Here is an 18,188-nt window from a genome sequence, read left to right as displayed (position 1 = left end):
AAACAGCAACAGGATGTTAACTCCTTATTTTTATTTCAAAAATAGCAATTAGATTCAACAAATGACAGTTTAATTCTTTTATTACATGACCAATGCAAAAGCTGAGACCCTGTTACAGATGACATTGAACTCGTATTTCCCAGGTAAACATAGAGTTAAAGTAAGAAATTGCCATTAAATGAAAACATGATATTTTACCTTGTTTTCAGAGAAAATATTTTCATCCAGGAGTATTGCATTTATTAAGGGATATACTGATACATACTTTTTACCTGAAGACACATTGACTGTATTTGGTTGATGTTCCATTTGGAAACATTTTGGGGTGTCATTTCCTCCTTTGGATATTGGTTGACTGCATGATGAATATGAAGGAAAGTATATCTTGAATTCCTTTGGAACCCTGAGAGAACAAAGTAGACTAACTTATATGGATACCTTTTTTCTACATATCTATTTTTGTATTTGATGCACTCCTGATTATGTTGAGAGCCAATATTTCCATTGTTATAAAAGTTTATTTTTCTTGTCTACATAAGTTTTCTCAGAAGGGTAGACTAGACACCCTGGACAGAGCTGAAATTCTGTCCTGTCCCTATAATGCTCAGTGTGAAATAACAAGTGAAAATTTGATTAGGTTGGTTTCAGATTGGCCATAATATTTTAATTCAGGACTGGTTATTGAGATAAGGAATGATGTATTTGCTGTGGTTGTAGGGTAGGAAATTCATTATTATATAGACATGCAAAAAATGTGTGGGGCTTTTTACTTATCTATAACTGATAAAATTTTCCTGAGTTCTCAGCTCACTCAGCAGGAGTAATTGCAATGGGGATCAAAACTTCAGTTTACCAGTTTAAGGCGTATCATTTTCTTTCAGTTTAGACAGTTTCTAGTTAAAAACAATTTGATTGGGTAAACATTTAGTCAAGTAAAAAACCAACTCTTTATCAGGGCTATTTGTCCTGTGCCTGTCCCCTTTACAAGAGGGAGTCTAGGGGGTGCCTGGATGACTCAGTTGGTTAAGTGTCTCACCCTTGATTTTGGCTCAGATCATGATCTCAGAGTTCGTGAGATCCAGCTGTGTGTTGGGCTCTGTGCTGACAGTGCAGGGCCTGCTTGAGATTCTCTATCTCTCTCTCTGCCTCTCCCCTGCTTGCACACATGCACTTTCTTTCAAAATATATATATATATATGTATAGTTTTGTTTTTTTTTTTTTTCTTTTAAAGGGAATCTGGATGAAGGAAAGTTTAGGATCTTCATTGAAGGGGTAGAATGCCTCATGATGGTCTTTGTGTTGGTCTGGCTTTTGGATTTACAATGATTGATGATTGATATCCACTGACTCATGATCCATGTAGTCCAGTCCTTGAGTGTCTTGCTAGTGTTCATCACTGAAATCTATGGGTAAAAAATTATGGTTTGTTTGTCTTGACTAAGTCAAGATAATGTCAATTCTGTACTATCTTGATCCCAGATGATACTACAGATCCCTTATTTCTTCTGGGTGTGTCTCCCACGTGCTTTCTAGTTGGTCTGGTCTGCCTGCATTGAATTTTTTTGTTCCAGGAGTGTTATGATTTCCTCATTGTAACCACTTTTTAAACCCCTTCTCTCCAGTGCCTCAGCACTGCTACACCTCTCCTCTCTGCCTCAGGATCAGTGTGAGGATGGTCTCAGGGGACCCAGTAAGAGATAGGCCAAACCTCCTCCTCCTGGCTTTCTTTTCAACCTAATTAATATCCCACCTCCTGTGAAGTTAACCCTGAGAGGTATACACACACATCCAAGGGGCTCTCTTCCCTCCCAATATCACTTTTCCTGGGAGAGAAAGGCTTTCTCCTCCTCCTTTTCTGAAAGAGACTCGCTGATGCCAGATCGTGGATTTCCTCTTCCCTATAGGCTATAATAAAACCTTGCCAACCAATTTGCTCAACTTTGTTCTTAACATATTAAGAGGAGCTAAAAATTTTTGGAAAATATTTTTTCTTAACAAATGTTGATACTTAGCCTATTGACTAGCTGAAAAGTACACTTTGGTTTTCAAAAGCTTAACATTTTCTTGTTTTTTAGATTGCTACTATAATCATCATAACTATCCTACAGGCAAATGGATGGCTCCAGAACCATTTTTTTATTCTTTCATACAGCAAAAATTACTGATCATATGTTACATGCTCAGGACAGTTTCAGGTGCTTGCACGCTAGTGGCAGAGGTGAACATTAAATGAGAGAGATAAGGAAGGTATTAGAAAGTGATGAATGCTGTGGAGAAGAATGAAACAGAGAAGGATAAGTGGACATGTTGAGAGGGGAAGTTGTGCTATTCTCCATAGTGGGGGAAAGGTCTCATTGAGAAAGTGACTCCTGAGAATTATCTGAAGGAATGGAAGGAGTTAGTCATTTGATATCTGGGGGAAACCATTCAGACAGTGAAAAATAGCAAGTTCAGAGGCTTAAGGGCAGGTAATGTGTCTACATGGAACAAGAAAGGAGTAGGAGATGATGTCAGAGAGGTAATGAGCAGCTAGAACATATAGGGCCTTGTAAATCAGAGGTGGACTTTGAGTTTTACCCAGGGTGGGTCAGGAAGCCACCAGGCTTTTAAGTGAGGAATGATCATGATCTGAAGCAAGTTTTAGCAGTCTGTAGGAGAGTAAGCAAGAAAATGAGACCATTGGAAGTTATTACAGTAATATAGATGAGGGATGATGGTGGTTTAAACCAAGCCCCTAGCTGCGAAGAAGTAGCTAACTTCTGGCTATATTTTGAAATTAGAGACATCGGAATTTGATAAGAAACCAGATGAAGGCAGTAAAAAAACCAAAAAACAAAAACAAAAAAAACGAATCAATGATGGTATGAAGATTTTGGCACTGGAACTTGAAAAATGGAAATATACTCAACTAAAAAGTAAAATGAGCACATTTGAAATAAGGGGGGGGATCAGGAGCTTAATTTTGGATATGATATGTTTGCAATGTCTATTAGACATCCATGTGAAGAAGTTAAGTTGTCAGCAATTAAATCTGTAGGTCAGGCATCCAAGGGAGAAGTTGGGTTGGAGATGTACATTCTTTACATCATTAGCATACAGTCTTAATTTCTTACTTAAGAGTAATAAAAGCTTGCCTTACTTGACAGGAAAGAAACAAATTTGGATGCCTTTTATTTCTTTGTGTTGTCTGATTGCTGAGGCTAGACTTCCAACACTACGTTGAATAACGGTGGTGAGAGTGGACATCCTTGTCGTGTTCCTGGCCTTAGGGGGAAAGCTCTGATTTTTTCCCCATTGAGGATGATATTAGTGGTGGGTCTTTTGTATATGGCCTTTATGATACTGAGGGTTTTTATCAAGAAAGGATGCTGTATTTTGTCAATTGCTTTTTCTGCATCTATTGAGAGGATCATGTGGTTCTTATCCTTTCTTTTATTAATGTATCACATTGATTGATTTACAGATATTGAACCAGCCCTGCATCCCAGGAATAAATCCCACTTGATCATGGTGAATAATCATTTTAATGTATTGTTGGATCCGGTTTGCTAGTATCTTGTTGAAAATTTTTGCACCCATGTTCATCAGGGAAATTGGTCTGTAGTTCTCCTTTTTAGTGGGGTCTTTTTCTGGTTTTGGAATAAGGTAATGCTGGCCTCATAGAATGCATTTGGAAGTTTTCCTTCCATTTCTATTTTTTGGAACAGATTCTAAAGAATAGGTGCTAACTGTTTTTTAAGTGTTGGGTAGAATTCCCCTGGAAAGCCATCCAGCTCTTGTTTGTTGGGCAATTTTGGATTACTGATTCAATTCTTTTACTGGTTATGGGTCTGTTCAAATTTTCTATTTCTTCTTGTTTCAGTTTTGGTAGTTTATATGTTTCTAGGAATTTTTCCATATCTTCCAGATTGCCCAATTTGTTGGCAGATAATTGCTCATAATATTCTCTTATTATTATTTGTATTCCTGAGGTGTGGGCTATGATTTCTCCTCTTTCATTCGTGATTTTATTTATTCAGGTCCTTTCCTTTTTCTTTTTGATCCGTCTGGCTAGGGGTTTATCAATTTTGTTAATTCTTTCAAAGAACCAGCTCCTGGTTTCATTGATCTGTTCTATTGTTTTGTTTTGTTTATGTCATGTTATGTTATGTTATGTTATGTTATGTTATGTTATGTTATGATGTTATGTTATATTATGTTATGTTATTTATTTTGATAGCATTGGTTTCTGCTCTAATCTTTATTATTTCCCTTCTGCTGGTTTTGGGCTTTGTTTGTTGTTCTTTTTTCCAGCTCTTTTAGGTGTAAGTTTAGGCTGTGTATTTGAGACCTTTCTTCCTTCTTTAGGAAGGTCTGGATGACTATATACTTCTCTCTTTTGACCACCTTTGCTGCATCCCAAAGGTTTTGGGCTGTCATGTTTTCACTTTTATTGACTCCCGTGTACTTTTTAACTTCCTCTTTAATTTCTTGGTTAACCCATTCATTCTTTAGCAGGATGTTCTTTAATCTGCAAGTATTCATGGTCTTTCCAAATTTTTTTCTTGTGGTTGATTTTGAGTTTCATAGCATTGTGGTCTGAAAATATGCATGGTATGAACTCGATCTTTTTGTACTTGTTGAGGGCTGATTTATGAATTAGTATGTGATCTATTCTGGAGAATGTTCCATTTGCCTTGAGAAGAATGTGTATTCTGCTTTAGGATGAAATGTTCTGAATATATCTGTTAAGTCTATCCAGTCCAGTGTGTCATTCAAAGCCATTGCTTCCTTGTTGATTTTCTTCTTAGATAATCTGTCCCTCAGTGTAAGTGGGGTTTTGAAATCCCCTACTATTATCGTATTATCTATGAGCTCCTTTATGTTTGTGATTAATTGAATGATATATTTGGGTATTCCACATTGGGGGCATAAATGTTTACAATTGTTAGATCCTCTTGGTAGATAGAGCCCTTAATTACAATATAATGCCCTTCTCCATTTCTTGTCACAGTCTTTATTTTAAAATCTAGTTTGTCTGGTATAAGTATGGCTACTCCAGCTTTCTTTTGACAACCATTAGCATGATAGATGGTTCTTCATCTGTTACTTTCAATCTGCAGGAGTCTTTACGTCTAAAATGAGTCTGTTACAAGTAGCATATAGATGAGTCTTGTTTTCTTATCCATTCTGACGCCCTATGTATTTTCATTGGAGCATTTAGTCCATTGACGTTTAGAGTTAGTACTGAAAGATATGAATTTATTGCCATTATGTTGCCTGTAGGGTTGGGTTTCTGGTGGTGTTCTCTGGTCCTTTCTAGTCTTTGTTGCTTTTGTTTGTTTATTTGTTTTTTCTTTTTTATCTTTTCTCCTCTCAGAGAGTCCCCCTTAAAATTTCTTGCAGGGCTGGTTTAGTGGTCATGAACATCTTTAGTTTTTGTTTGTCTGGGAAACTCTTTATCTTTCCTTCTATTTTGAATGACAACGTTGCTGGATAAAGAATTCTTGGTGCGTATTTTTCTCATTCAGCACGTTGAATATATCCTGCCACTCCTTTCTGGCCTGCTATGTTTCTGGATATGTCTACTGTGAACCCGATCTGTCTTTCCTTTTAGGTTAAGGACTTTTTTCCCCCTTGCTATTTTCATAATTCTTTCCTTATCTGTGCATTTTGTGAATTTGACTATGATATGCCTTAGTGATGGCCTTTTTTTTGTTGACTCTAATGGGAGTTCTCTGTGCTTCTTGGGTTTTGACGTCTGTGTCCTTCCCCAGATTAGGAAAGTTTTCCACTATAATTTTCTTACATAAACCTTCTGCCCCTTTTTCTCTCTCTTCATCTTCTGTGACTCCTATGAATTGGATGTTATTCCTTTTTAATAAGTCACTGAGTTCTCTAAGTCTTCTATCATGATCCTTTCCTTTGTTTCTCTCTTTTTTTCTGCTTTATTATTCTCCGTAATTTTATCTTCTAAATCACTGATTTGCTGCTCTGCTTCAACCATCCTTGCTTTCGTGGCAGCCATTCAAGATTGCATCTCAGTTATAGCATTTTTAATTTTGTCCTGACCAGATTTTATTTATCTCCACAGAAAGGGATTCCATGTTTTTTTTTCAACCCCAGCTAGTATTCTTATTTATTACCATGGTTCTAAATTCTATTTCAGACATCTTGTTTATATCTGTGTTGATTAAGCCCTGGATGTCATTTCTATTTTCTCTTGGAGTAAATTTGTTCATTTTGTCACTTTGGAGAAAGAAAAAAATTAATAACATAAAAAATGAAAATTAAAAACAAAAACAAAAAAATCAAATAAAGTAAGATAGGTCCTAGGTGTGTTTTGCTCTGCTTGTTGAAAGAAGCTTGATAGAATAGAGAAAAAAGGGGAAGAAAATGGAAAAAAAAGGTAAGAAAAACTTTAAAAATTAAAAAAATACATAATAAAATGGAATAAAATGAAATAAAGAAAATGAAATCAAACAAAAAATTAAAAATAAAATAAAAATAAAATTTTCTCTTTTTGTATCCAAGAATGAGGAAGAGAGAAGTAAAAGAAAGAAAGAAAAAAAAAGAAAACAATTCAAGGAAAAACAGAAGCAAAGAAAATGAACAAATAAATGAACCAGCAAACAGAATGAAACCTGAATGAAGTTACATCCATTTTCCCCTAGAACTGAAACTGTGAATACTTTTATAGTCTGTACACTAAGCAGGTAGAGTGACTTGTGCTGGTCTTCTAGGGGATGTGCTTGGAGGACACAGTTGGGCAGGGCTTAGTGTAACAGCTCTGTTCTCCACTATGTGGCACTGCTTAGTTTACTTGAGTGGATCAATGTGGTACATGGGAGAGGTGGAAATGGCTTCATCCAACTCCTTAGTCTCTGGCACAGGAACTTCCTGCTCTCACCAATCCACGATCAAGTACCCCTCCTTTGTCTCAGGCCTCTGTCCACTCCTTGCCTCTACCCTGTCCATATCAAATCTATCTGTCTGCCAGGTGGCACCTCCCTCCAGAGTTTGTCTCAGATGGGGTTGTGTTTTAAAAACCCATGCTTCAGAGGCCCCCTGTGGCTTGGACTTGCCCTGACTTTCTGGGGAAGGGTCTTGTTGAGCAATGCCTGGGTGCCTGCTTGCCCCAGAAAACATTCATGCAATTGTGTAGTGGCAGAGGTTCAGAGATTATGGCAAGTCACAACACACAGCCTGTGCCAGGTTTCACTGCACTCTGGCATCTTTGTCCCAATACCAGCAAATGTGGCTGCTCTCCAGGGTCTGCTGGGACCTTTGCCTGTGGACAGGCCATATTGCCTCTACCAAATTTCACTCCAAACAGGGAACCACTTCTCCCCATGTGGTACACAGTCCCCTCAGACCCTGCTGCCTGCTCTTGGGGATTCACCCTATTTCCTCACCAGAGCACCACCAGGCACTGAGCTCCAAAACTTCAGACTCTGTGCTCCACATTTATAGAATCCTGGTGGCATTGAAACTCTTTCCTTTTTCCTATAAATGGTTTTGTGGAACAGATTTCTTGTTCAGTCCCCTGTGAGTGCTTACACTCATTCTCTTTCTCTCCAGCTACTTTTGGGGGAGTGCTTTTCTTGCACAATCCTGATGCACTGCACTCTCCCACATTCTTTTTCTCTGTCCTCTCTGCAAAAACAGCTCCCTAGCCTCTGCGGCTTTTCTCTCCTTTAGTTCACCTCTCCACACCGTGTACCTGCTGAGTTCTGTGGCCCAAGTTATGTGGATTGTTGTGTTAATCCTCATATCAATTTCCTAGGTGTTCAAAATGGTTTCATGCTGATCTAGCTTTGCTTCAGGGACAAGACAAGCTCAGGGTCTGCAGGATTCTCTGTCATCTTAACTCCCTTCCTCAACAGTTCTTAATAATTGACAGTATTCAGATTATTTTCAAGTTTCAGTTATCTGCGTGACATGTTCCTTCACCTTCTTCAAGTCATTGTTCAATTATAGGCAATGCTGACCACTGTATTTAGGTTTCAGCCTAATTCTTTCACCATTCTCATTCCAAATCTCCTTAACTGCCTTATTTTGTTTTTTGTTTATCAATAGTGTTTGTCACTTTCTCAAATACTGTTATTTTCTTATGTTTGTTCATTGTTACATTCCTTAGCTGATACACAGCTCTCAATCCTGCTGGCCTCACCTATGATTCTGGCTTTGGCAGTGGCCACTGGTTCCCTGTGGGCTTTTGTTTTTAAGTTTTTATTTATTTATTTTTGAGAGAGAGAGCACAGGGGAGGGGCAGAGAGAGAGGGAGAGAGAAAGAATCCCAAGTAGGCTCTGCACTGATAGCACAGAGCCCAGTGTGGGGCTCAATCTCATGAACTGCCTGCAGACTTTGATGAGTTTCATGTAGTTGCAGCCTGACTCAAGCATGAAGTGCCTTACCTCAGACTTCCATCCTAAATTACCGTCTTAGGGCTTCTCTGACAGTGCAGACTTCCTTTGGCAACTTGCTGGATTCAAAATTAGTGTAACCTGAATGTGGGGGAACTTGATCCTGCAGGGCTATCCTTGGCCAGGGAGTTGGGCATTTAGTTCCCTAAGGCAAATGTTCCTGTGTGCCTTTTACAAAGTTTCTCATAGGTATAGAATAAGAGAGTGGTGGCCAACTTACTGCATCCATTAATTGATTCCTCACCCATACTTCTTTTATTCCTCTTGTCCCTAATTTTGTCCACTCAAATAATACTCCTAAATTATCCACTTACACTTACAAGAAGTCTTGATCACGGACTCTACTTTATGAAGAATTCAGGAAAATATTTTTTTTTTCTTCTTCTACCACTTCAGTTGCCCAAAGGTAGCCGATACATCCAAGCATCCAGAAGATTATCTGGCACCTGGCAGGGTCCCAACAAATCTGTACTGAATTGGGAATTAAACGTAATTTAGCTCTCTCTAAATCAGGTCAGGATTAGGAAGCTGTGATTTCAGTGCCAAAGTGCAACTATCAAAACAATGCATTACCTAATAGTCATTGAACTAGACCATAGGGGAGTTCCAAGATGTATGACAATAGGGAGTAGGTGTTAAGCGCCCTGTGTTTATGAGGCATACTGCTTGGGATGTGTGTACTTCCTATATGTGTAAATTTGGAAGATTCTTTAACCTCTCTGTGTTGTGATTTCCTCATTTCTAAAATGGCGATAATAATTATCTCTAGTTCAAAGGGTTGTGAGGATTAAATGAGTTGATATATATAGGACATACATGCCATGCAGTAACATGTTTGAATATATACAACATACATGTTTTCAATTATTATTATTGTTGTTGTTCTTGTTGTTCTTGATTTCCACCACACATAGTATGAAGACCCAGTATCAAATTAAAATAAGTGGACAGTCCCAGACTTCAGGTAAATCTAACCAAAGTTTTCCTTCCATTTTCTTGTATTTTGTTTGTTTTTAGTTACAATTACCATTTACTCTAATAACATTTAAGCCATATAGAAATATATAAAAGTCCACAATATGTTCCATTGCCACAGCCCTGCTGAAGTTTCATTTTATTCAAGTATAACTTTATTTGTTTGCTAATAATATCCACCCAATTTATAAATTAATTAACCAATTCATGATAAATATTATCATTAGAATAAATACTATATGCTAGTCTATCCTTGGGTCCCCATGCAAGGTTCAGACAACTTGTTTTGCTACCATGAAGCTTGTGGACAGAACATCAAACTAAATCTCAGAATCCTGAAATGTTGTCATTTGTGAAACAGAGTTTGCCATGCCTACCCCATCATGTTTGAAGGAGAATTAAATGTCATAATGTTTATGAAAGAGCCTGAACACGCTCTGGCATGTACTTGAAGATCAATAGCACTAATTGGAATGAATGCTAATTTGAATAGCACTAATTGGCATCCCATCCATACCCCATACTTCTCTGAACTTGTTGCTGTGATTTTCTTTAAAAAAAAATTCAAATGCAAAGTTTTAGCCCTACAAATGTCTCATTAGTACTTGTTGAACAGAACTCACTTTCACGAAAATAAACGTTCCAGAGATGAGCGTTAGAGATTGAAACCTTTTCATTAACCATAACAGAACCAGTTCTGGAGTTATTTCAGCTGCATTTCAGTTTGTCATTTAATTTAGTAAGTCACAATGAGAACTACTAAAAAGCAACCTAATCCGAGTTCTTTAAATTCTTTTAACTTGGCGTTATATGCTGAGCAAATGGGTTTATTAAGAAAGCTGCTTGTGAGGCATGATACCTTGAGTCAGATGCTAACCGGTGATTTACAAAGTTTTAACTTATGATACATGCTAAATGTGATTTTTAAGGTAATAGAGATAAGATAATGAATGGAACACTAGCCTTTGCATTAAAAAATTAATCTCTCACTGGATGACCTTGACTTAATCTTTAATTTTTAAGCCTATAAAATATATGGTTATGGGAATGTAGAAGGAGATAGTAACAAAAATCTCCAATTGTTTTTTTTTTTTTTTTGGCAAAAAAACTCTACAAGGAAGGTCTTGTATACATACAAGACATTATTACTTTAGCAGTTAGGAACCTCAAGTGAGATTCCCACTAACAGTGTACTTGCACGACTATGAAGGAGGAAAGAGGACAGTTTAGTTTCATTGTAGGCAGCTACCGTCTTTTTGTAGTATAAGGTGACTTATGAATATCATTATATACCCAGCTTAGCACTTTTACTGCCTTTAGGTTAAGTGCCATAAACTCATGGGACCTGTAACCTCACGTGTAATAAAATTTTTAAAAGATGAGAAAAACACGATTTGCAATTATTCAGCCCTCTAATACGAATTTATTTACAATCACTTTGACTCCTGAAACGAGTTATTCCTAATCACAGGTGAGATAATTTAGCATAATCAGATTGTACCTTTTTACATCAGTGCTGATGAAGTGTCTAGGGCAGAGCAGGTACCAAATTAAATTCGGTAATAAATTCCAGTGACTTCATTTATGGGGAAATGAATATCTCTAAAGTAAACCAAAATACTGGAAGAAAACACATAACATTTTTCAAAGGGGTTTCCAAAGTTTGAAACAAACTAGTGTTTGACTTGAAATAATACTGAATAATTACTGAAAAGATTTGTGTCTGTATAAATTCTTCAAAACTATGACCCTAGAATCTAATTATCCCTTACTGCAACCTTAAGAATGTATTTAGATGGTTTATGGCTAGAGTGTTAAAATCTAAATGACCCCAAATCCCAGAAACAGAGATGAAAGTACTGTATTAAGTCTAAACTGTTTGGGATTATCATTTTTCAAAGGTGTTTCCTGCCCGGTTTTAAATGCCAGGTGCCAAAAATGATAAGCAAACAATTCTGTCAATAGACCACTTATGTTCCTTACTCTGTTCTTCTCAAAGTGACAAAGCACCTTGATTCCAGCAGTGATTCCCCAGTCTGCTTTCGCTTTGGGTTTCCATTGTGACCATTAACTGCTGAAACTGAGCCCAGAGCCCATGATCACAAGATCTGAACGTCGTTGCGAGGGATCCTAAAGAGGTAAATTAGCTCATTCCTCTGCCTCTAGGAAGGGCAAACCGTGCCCAAATATTTCCAGAGGAATAATTTTGCATCCTAACGAGAGTGAAAGACTAAGTAGTGGGAATTTTCTTCAGAAACACGTTTACATACTTTTGGACTATTTCTATGCTAATGCCATTGAACAGCAAGTACATGTTCTAAAGTGCACATGGGTGGTGCCTCCCCACACAGTCAGATTAGCGCATGACTCGGATTAGGCATCTTGCTCTCACAGATTCATTACTTCGCCTGAGAAAATTCCTTTTATGGATTAAACAACCCCTTGGAATATAACCGTTTTTATACATCTTATTTTACATGACTAAATGTTTCTACTCTCAGTATTTTTCCATCTCTCCCTTCAGCCTCACTCTCCATTCTTTCCTTCCACCTTTTTAATGTGGTCCTGTCTCTCCCTGGCCTGCTCTCTACCCTCCACCCTCCACCCTGGCTAATGACACCACGAAGCTTGAAGTTTAGCTCACTACCTTGGCACCGTCTTTTCCCTGACCTTTTCTATTCTGTTGGATGCCAAATTCTGTAAGTAATGTTTTAAAAATGACTCCTGAATGAGTTCCTCTTTTCTATTCTGTTGCTGCTATCCCACTTCAGGCTTTTATTATGTTTTGTTTGGGTATAAATTAATTCCCCTACTCTTCTTGCTTTGGTTTTTCTCCAGCTGCCAAGTATATCGTATGCACTGCTGTCACAGTGGTCAGCATGAAGCATAGCTTGGACTTAATCTTGTGTTGAAAACTTCAGTGCTTCTACATTATCTGCCGAGGCATCAAACCCTTTGGCCTGCCTCTTATACCCCTGTTCCAGCCCCGCCCCCCACTGCCAACACTCATCATATGACCCAGAATACTCACCTAGTATTACCATTCACTTTTTCCCTTTCACATGAGTGATAGTCTTCCTAAACTATGTAAAATTTCCTGAACACGCTCTAAATTTTCTTACATATTTTTTTAAATGTTTATTTTATTTATTTTAGAGAAAGAATAAGAAAAAAAAAAAAACACACAAGCAGGGGAGAGGCAGAGAGAGGGAGACACGGAATCCGAAGCAGGCTCCAGGCTCTGAGCTGTCAGCACAGAGCCTGATGCAGGGCTTGAACTCATGAACTCTGAGATCATGATCTGAGCCAAAGTCAGATGCCTAATCAACTGCGCCACCCATGCACCCCTTACATATTTTTTTCTAAGTCCATGTTTTTGTGATCTTGTTTCCTTCATCTAAAATTTTATTCTTCCAGTATTTATGTATTGAAATTGGACTCCTCCTTCAATTTCTAATAAACCAAACAAAAAACCAATTAAACAGTAACAGCAGCTACACTCTATTATGCTCTCCTAACTTGTCAGGACTATATTGAACATCTTGAATACATGGTCCCTGATCCTCACCCAAACATTTACTAGGAAGATTTTATTATAACCATTTCACAGGTAAAGAAACTGCCATACAGAAATGTTAGCTGATTTTTATCCTAGGCTGCAGCATTAATAAGTGGGATGTTGGCACATCTTAATAGTTACTAATCTAATACTCTTTCCAGCTTTTTTTCTTTAGCAGAACCCTAATTTTTATTTTTTGGAAGGGGGATAACAGTGTGACCAGCTAAAACAAAAAGAACACAAAAACTACATATCTTAATCTCGCTGAAAACAAGGAGTAAGCCCTTTTGACATACTTCTAGCCAAGGAGACCTAAGTGGTGGTTTTGGCACCATTTTCTTATCTCTTCCATATCTCTTTCTTCCTCCTTCTCCTTTAGGAAGCAAGAGCTGAGATGCCTAGTGAAGCAGGAATCATCCTGGAACTGTCAGGATGGGAGTTGGAACACTAAGGAAGGTAGAGGAAAAAGGCGACAGAGCCTCGGGTGTTGACAGTACTGAGAGCTGCTGCACTGTCGTCACCTGTCCAGAAATTCTTGTTGGGTAAAAAGACTAAAGTTTAATTTGGTTGACTTACGTTGGGCTTTCTGTTGCTTATACCTAAGCCCGGTTTCCAACTGGTGCATGAGGTGTGCATGAGACTTCTTTGGATTCCATCATCACTGCCCCCTTCATGATGCCAATTAAACCTTACCTGAATCCCCATCTCAGAAATAAGATTTTCTTCCTAGTGTATGGCCGTTAAATTCTGAACTACTTTTAAGGCCTTTATTAATTCTCTTCTTCTTTGGAATTTTGTATTGTAAATTCCTCAAAAACACAGTCTATAACTTCCTTCCCTATTCATAAAAAAACACTGAATGAATGTTTACTGGGTTGGATTAAAACCCATAAAATTCACCGTATAGTTTTCTGTTACCGGAGTTCCTATGAATTCGTTTTAATCTTCTTTAAATTTACTATGGACATAAATGCAATCCAAGGCACAATGATTTGACCTCCCATTGCTTCTGTCGGGAACTAAATCCCTCAGCTTTTCCTGAGTTTCTGATTTTTGCCTCAGAGGTACATAGAAACGAGGCCACTTCTGCCTGGTTCTTCTGCAAGGCCTCATTATCCCCCTGAGCTGCCGCCTCTGATGCTGCTGATACTGCCACTCTGCCCAATCCAGACTTGGGGGAGGCAATGCTGCGTTCACTACCTTTTCAGTCCAGACTGAGCCACAGATCTTTTTCTAAGTACTCCTTGCACAACTGAGACCAGGATATGCCTTTTTAAAAAAGCAGTGAGGGGCGCCTGGGTGGCGCAGTCGGTTAAGCGTCCGACTTCAGCCAGGTCACCATCTCGCGGTCCGTGGGTTCGAGCCCCGCGTCAGGCTCTGGGCTGATGACTCGGAGCCTGGAGCCTGTTTCCGATTCTGTGTCTCCCTCTCTCTCTGCCCCTCCCCCGTTCATGCTCTGTCTCTCTCTGTCCCAAAAATAAATAAAAAACGTTGGAAAAAAAAATTAAAAAAAAAAAAAAAAAAAAAAAGCAGTGAAAGAGTAGGGATGATGCAATGGAAGGAAAACACATAGAATCTTTACAACTATTCTAGGTCCAGGGCCACCGACTTACAGCTTTATCTTCTCAGCTGCCACATGACCAGGCAGTTCACCCCCACCACCAGAATTTCCACATAGACTCCCAGCCCTAAATATGTATTTCCTCACCCCATCATAAGGCCTCCTTCCCTTAGGCTTCATTTCTTTATTTCCTGTGATTGATAATGACAATTAAGGGACACCCAGGCTTCCCTCCTAGTAAACCTACGGCCCTGACTAGTCTATCACTCCAAGTGAGTTACTCTGATATTTACAGAAATTTTGTTATGTGAATACAAAACCTGATTATAGTCCAAGTATAGTGTATAGATTACATTTGGGATGTGGTACATCATAATTAGTTTCCAATTTGAACGAATGTGAATGAATATTTTAAATAATACTTTAACATTGTCATTATTAATTTTGTCAATTGCTGGTAACTGGGATAGTGTCACTAACTTTCACAATTAACAATTTAACTTAAAAATTTTTTTTTGAGTTTGTTTTGAGAGAGAGAGAGAGAGTACAAATGGGGCAGGGGCGGAGAGAGAGGGAGAGAATATCAAGCAGGCTCCACACTGTCAGCACGCATCCCGACACGGGGCTTGAATTCGTGAACTGTGAGATCATGACCTGAGCTGAAACCATGAGTCGGATGCTTAAAACGACTGAGCCATCCAGGCACCCCAGCAATTTGAAATTTTAAATGTGGTGGTGAAGTCTCAATTTCAAATGGTTTGAAGAGCAAGGAAGTGAGTATACATAAAATTTTAAGATGTTTTGTGGAGAAGGAAATAAGTAGGACTGGGGTTGGAACTTGAGGGAGTGTTAGGGACCAGGTTTATGCTAAATAAAGAAATAAGAAAGAAGAGAGAAGAAAGGAAGAGAAGTGAAATGAAAGGGAGAAAGGAGAAGAGGAGAAAGAGGAAGAAGAAGCAAGAGATAGAGCTTTCCAGGGGAAAATGTTAATTACACTGTAATGCTTTTTGATGCTTTATTATCAACTGCAAACTGAGATAGCCTTTGATAACGTATTCTGATTTTAAACTACTCTAGTAGAAAGTTGTAAAACATTATTATTTTAAATCTTTTAAAAAATGGAACACTCCAAATTGTGCTCCATGAGACGGAAGCTAATGCAACAAGAAGTTGCAGAACTATTTGGCCTTGGAATTCAGTCATTAGGAGAGAGCTGCCGACTCAACTCTGCCTGAGCAGCAAGAGTGAAGTGAGTTTGCTCTGCTCTTCTCTGACCTCCAGCACAGAAGGCAGGCTGTCTGTAGCCTTTGTGAAACTTAAGGAAGTTTTCCCTTTGAGGGCAAGACCCCCATTTGCAATTTGATTCTTTCTGGAATCCTAAGCTAATAGAGTAGCCACTAACAAGAAAGCAAGTAATGAAAGAGAAATTAAGGAGTGCATTTTAATGATGTTTTTTTATAGATGAATTCCCAATGATTGTTGGTTGGCGTGTAGACTTTCTTGGCTGACTGAATGATTGATGTGATAAACACTTTACATTCTTTCAAATTCTAGAATATTTTATATTTTTGGACATAAGTTCTTTCAACTTGAGTGATTCTTGAACATTTAATTCACATTTTTTGAGGTCTTGGGAATAATCTGGTTATCATGAAGAATATATTTGATTTGTAATGTTAAATTGAAGTCATGTGAGCAACATCTTGGTAGTCTTATATGCAATGTACAAACAGTGTTCATGGATAAAAAGAAAAAAGCTCAACAGATGTGTCTTTGAAGGGAAACTGTTTAGGAATTCAGATAGAATATGAAGTTGGTAGCCTCAGTATATTTCAAAGGAATATATCCATTTTGCCCTTGAAAGGACCTATCTTCTCTCTTCCTCTGTGTTTTCTTGTTTGATGCTAGCAGAAAGCGTCTGGATTATAAAGCCTGCTTGTTCCTCCCAGAGTAACTGCTACTGCCTCCTGCTAGTCTTTCATTTAGTGGAAGAGGGGGGTCAAATGAATCTTGATTAATAGATCCTCATTTCTCTCCTTCTCACCTCTTTCAAGCTGTGCTGTCATAAAATTAATGTTAAGCTGGTATCTATTCTATCTTAAATAGCTCAGATCTAATGAGATGAAATTTAGTGGGTTAAAAGCAAATACTGTTTCCCCCGTCAGATATCCCAAATACTACTATAAAATACACAGTAAATATAGGAGGCATATATTAATAGTTATTAATAGAAATGTTTTTATTTTTGACACTTTTGATTTTTTTTCTAAAATAAACAGCCATATCTTTATTTTTTTTTAAGATTTTATTTTTTAAGTAATCTCTACACCCAACGTGGGGCTCAAACATACAACCCTGAGATCAAGAGTCTTAAGCTCTACTGACTGAGCCAGCCTGGTGCCCCAGCAGCCATATCTTTATAACAAAAGTTTAAACATTATTTAAACTGTTTTTGAAAGTTCATGGTAGGTAAAGTATCTCCCCCAAATTTCCTGCCTCTCTATGTAATTCTGTGAATAGTGGCCTCTGATCTTTGCCAGTGTGTTCTACTGAATCAGTTCCATGACTATTCTATCATTCAGCAACTAGCCAGGAAAACAGAAGCCACTCTCAATCCTTCAAATACAGGGAATTGATCACCCAGGTGATGGAAAACAGAGGCTAAACAAGGGTTTGTTAAGGCAACCCAGAGAAGTTCTAATCACTCTCAGTTGGAAAGGACAACATATGAATATGTGGTTGCCTAAAACCAGAAGCTGGACTCAGGATGAGTCCCCATGATGAGGGGACCAGTGATTTCTGGGGGCAAGGCCTGGGGCGTGCTACCAAGAGCTGGAGCCATGGGGGAGCCATGGGCACTGTCAAAAGATTCCTTAAGACACAAAAAAAGAAAAAATACCCTCACTTTCTTCCTGTAAGGAAAATTGTTAGGATAACAAAATATTGCTTATGTCTTTCAAAGACTTCTCTGTTTTGAATCTGAGGACAGGAATCAGCCATGAGCTAAACTGAATTTTGTTCAATAGCAACAATCTGCGAGGTCAGAGTCAATAAATAGAAAGACTGGTTCATAATATTTATTGATGGGGTAAACAAGGTTGTCTTTTTATCCTTTCTTTTACATTATAATGTAAAATCCCGTGATATTATGCAGATTGTGAAAAACTTTTATTTATATCCTCCCTTTTGTCAATCTGTAATATAGAGGAGATAAAGTTAAAAATAGCTGTATTTATTTATATTTTCTGTGTGCAAAACTCTGACATGTATTAATGTTTTCAATTCTCAAAAACAGCCCTAATGGGGTAAGTGGAATGATTAACCCATGTTATGGAAGAGGAAATTGAAGCACAGAGAGATTAGCTAATAGGCACATTCTTATATACAGATGACACAGTTGTATGTTAGGGTATGAGAAGCGGCCTTTGTAATCGGTTATGCTATGTGATTATTGCCACAAAAAAGGTCCTCAGATAAACTCTTGTGAAGTGGAACACTTTTCTTGCAGACATTGTGCACATGCCAGCACCTTACAGCAAGCACCATCTTCTTTTACTGATACCTCTACAGTGGACTCCAGACTCATCTCATCCCTCCCATTCTTATCCTCTTCAGTCTGTATTCTGCAGAGCAGCCAGAATAACCTCTTAAAAACACAACTCTTCTTCTCAAGGCCTTCTAGTGGT

At 38.1% G+C, this 18,188-nt stretch overlaps 1 long non-coding RNA gene across 4 annotated transcripts in view; it reads left to right on the top strand.

Moving 5' to 3' along the window:
• Positions 1 to 18,188, top strand: part of LOC131503621 (uncharacterized) — a 70,461-nt gene that overhangs the window by 35,936 nt on the left and 16,337 nt on the right. Inside the window, exons 2-5 of one of the 4 annotated variants that reach the window (XR_009257491.1) lie at positions 6,515 to 6,696; positions 9,322 to 9,371; positions 11,382 to 11,520; positions 13,321 to 13,397. This is a non-coding gene — a long non-coding RNA (uncharacterized LOC131503621). Of the gene's footprint in view, positions 1 to 6,514; positions 6,697 to 9,321; positions 9,372 to 11,381; positions 11,521 to 13,320; positions 13,517 to 18,188 lie in introns of those variants that run through there. The other 3 variants (XR_009257489.1, XR_009257488.1, XR_009257490.1) reach the window with 3 other exon arrangements.

The sequence above is a fragment of the Neofelis nebulosa genome, chromosome 2 (genome assembly GCF_028018385.1).
Source record: "Neofelis nebulosa isolate mNeoNeb1 chromosome 2, mNeoNeb1.pri, whole genome shotgun sequence".
NCBI classification, from domain to species: Eukaryota; Metazoa; Chordata; class Mammalia; order Carnivora; family Felidae; genus Neofelis; species Neofelis nebulosa.
The sequence above is the reverse complement of the archived record's forward strand: the minus strand, read 5'-3'. Positions and strand labels throughout refer to the sequence as shown.